This window comes from Otolemur garnettii, unplaced genomic scaffold, assembly GCF_000181295.1.
Source record: "Otolemur garnettii isolate 467f Iridium unplaced genomic scaffold, OtoGar3 scaffold00105, whole genome shotgun sequence".
In the NCBI taxonomy this organism is placed as follows: domain Eukaryota; kingdom Metazoa; phylum Chordata; class Mammalia; order Primates; family Galagidae; genus Otolemur; species Otolemur garnettii.
In genome coordinates, this window is record NW_003852500.1 from 5,992,658 (window position 1) to 5,996,085 (window position 3,428).

Below are 3,428 nucleotides of genomic sequence, written 5' to 3' on the forward strand. Positions count from 1 at the left end.
AGCCGTCATTGTTGTTTGGCGGGTCCGGGCTGGGGATTCGAACCCCGCCACCTTAGGTGTACGTGGCTGGCGCCTTAGCCGCTTGAGCTATAGGCGCCGAGCCAAGAATGAGGCTTTTAAAATTATCACAGTCCAATCTCACCAAAAGACAGAAAAACCTTCAGAATCTTGTAATGAGAAATGTTAAGTCTATGAAGAGACAAACATAAGATCTGTGAAGACATAAATGAGGATTGTCATAAAAAATTCCTTGAAAAAGTAATGTCTGAGTGTGTAGTGCTGCCCTGTGCTGAAGCCCCACATAGCAGGGGAGAACCAGAAATGTGGCTAGTGTGACAAGTACTTGACTTTTTTTTTTTTTTTTTTTTTTTTAGACAGAGCCTCAAGCTGTCACCCTGGTAGAGTGTGGTGGCATCACAGCTCACAGCAACCTCCAACTCCTGGGCTCAAGTGATTCTCATGCCTCAATCTCCCAAGTAGCTGGGACTGCAGGTGCCTGCCACAATGCCTGGCCATTTTTTTGGTTGTAGCTGTTGTTGTTTGGCCGGCCCTGGCTGGATTTGAACCTGCCAGCTCTGGTGTATGTGGCTGGCGCCTTAGCCGCTTGAGCTACAGGTATAGAGCTGGGTATGTGAACTTTTTCACCCAATAGTTTGTTTGTTTATTTATTTATTTGAGACAGAGTCTCACTGTTCCTCCCTTGGTAGAGTGATGCGGCATCACATCCCACAGGAACCTCAAACTCTTGGGCTTAAGGAATTCTCTTGCCTCAGCCTCCCAAAGTAGCTGGGACTACAGGCACTAGCCACAACACCCAGCTAGTTTTTTCTCCAGAGACAGAGTCTCACTTTGTCTCCCTTGGTAGAGTACTGTGGTGTCACAGCCCATAGTAACCTCAAAATCTTGGGTTGAAATAATTCTCTTGTCTCAGCCTCCCAAGTAGCTGGGACTATAGGCACCCGTCACAACACCCGGTTATTATTTTTGGTGACGAGGTCTCACTTTGGCTCAGGCTGGTCTCAAACCTGTGAGCTCAGGCAGTTCATCTGCTTCAGCCTCCCAGAGTGTTAGGATTACAGGTGAGAGCCACTGTGCCTGGTCATGCCTGACTATTTTCTTAGAGATGGGGTCTCACTCTTGCTCAAGCTGGTCTGGAACTCCTGAGCTCTGGCAATCCAGCCACCTCAGCCTCCCAGAGGCTAGGATTTAAGGCGTGAGCCACACTGTGCCTGGCCCAATAGTATATTTAATGAATTTTAGTTATAGATCAATTATTTCTGATGAAAATTTAGCATTTGAATTGAGATGACTGTTAAGTGTAAAATATACAGCAGATATCAAAGATTTAGTACCAAAAGAATAAAAAAAGGAAAGAAAAGCAAAGCTTTAACGTCTTTCTCATGTCTGAAGATGATCACCGTCACTGTAGTGATCCCACAAGTAATATTATTTGGAAGGGCAGTATAAACTTCAAATTTTGCATCATTACTCCTGGAGCACTTACAAAGCCTGTGAATTAGTAGAGTGAAAGAGGAGTACTAGAAGACAGTTGCTGCACCACAAAGTAAACTGCCATGTTCTCTGAGGAGCAAGGCTACAGTGTGATAAGAACAAGGACTAGGCTGCTTGCAGGATTTGTTCGATTTCACTTCCTGTGTTAGCACTTTTTTTCTTTGCTGCAATTTTATCATTGTTGGCCAATTCCTAATTTTAATTATCCATTTTTTGTACATTTACGTGGGACTTTAATGTAGAAGAGAGTCTGACTCCATATTTGACATTTGACTACAAACAACTTTCAAGCCCACGTGTGGGCAGCCAGTTTGAAAGCCCAGGTGTTTCCTCTTATGACTCTGAAGGGGAATGCAAGGCACACAGGTGCCAGAATGTGCACTGGAGCCCTCACTTCTGCCCCACCCCTTAACTATAATAACACTTCAAAGTCAAACTCTTTTCCTTGCTCTTAGCCATGTTTTTAACTTAGTCTTACAGTCCAGTTTTATCAAGCCATTTTTGAACATGTTTGAAAGCCACCATTCTTCCCCTCAGAAAGCCTCATTGTGTTGAGTCATAAGCCTTTATATATTCTTTTTGTGTATAGGGGACCATCTTCAAATTGGAAAATCAAACCAAGTTTTGGGTGGGGAAATCCAGCTCATATTGTCAGGATAATATCCAAGATAGACATAGTGGACATAGTTAAAGTGGTAAAACATTTTATTCAGTTACCACTGGCAGTACAAGAGAGAGCTGAGCTCCAGTCCAGTTTGTGCAGAGTGACTGGGCATTTTTTCTGTGTGTGCAATTGGGCATTTTAAAGGGAGGCGAAGTGAAAAATTACAAAGGGTCAGTGTAAATGTGATGAGGCCAGCTGTGTTTGCCTGCTGGCAGTTATCAAAGTTAGTATTCTATCCTCCCACAGAGACTGGGAGATAGGCCTCATACTTCTTCATGATTACATTCCCGAGGCATGGCTCTCAGGTTTATTGAGAAAGACATTTCTGAGTTGTAGGAGATACATGTGTACACATACAATCATTTATATACACATGTGTAGTATATACTCCTTGAAGGGGCAGAAGAAGGATTCATAATTGTAGGTCTTTTTTAGTAAAGCACCAAGACGGTGGTCCCAACCTTTTTGGGACCAGTCACAGGTTTCATGGAAGACAATTTTTTCTGAGGGTAGAGGATGGTGTGTGGTTGGCCTGGTTCCAAACAGGCCACAGACTGGTATGGTACCGGACCTCGGTGGGTTGGGCAGGGTGTTTGGGAACCGCAGTACTAGGAAACAAATGTCAGGGGCCTATTGTTAGCTGTTGGCTAGAACAAAAACAGAAAGTTATCCTGGTGGCATTGAGCTTTCTCAGGCAGGCATTTTAATGGGGCACTGAAATCATTTGAAGGACATAGTCTCTGCTCCTGGCAGCCATGCTAGGTTCAGACAAGTTATATGTGGAGAGTTCTGCAGCTCTCAGTAACCACAACAGTTTATCACTGGCAGACAAGAAGCCCACCCAACAACATGTGTTGCTGTCTCTGTGTGAACTGAATAACAGACTTGGGATCAATTGACAAACTTTGAAAGAAGTGATGTGTCTGGTCACTGATCACAATGTGCCTTTGTGATTAATGTAGCGATGCATAGACCCAAGAACTAGCAGCCAAGTTTGTACTCTCTGTGATTACCCATGGTTAATACACTGTGGTAGCTCAAATTTGAATCATGCTGGGGGACTTGCATTATTTAAACCATGGTGACCGAAATTCATGCCTATCAGGGCTAACAGTTGTATATAGTGTGATCAATTTTATGGGAATTTAAATCATGCACCTTTGGCTCGGCGCCTGTGGCTCAAGCGGCTAAGGCGCCAGCCACATACACCTCAGGTGGCGGGTTCGAATCCCCAGCCCGGGCCCGCCAAACA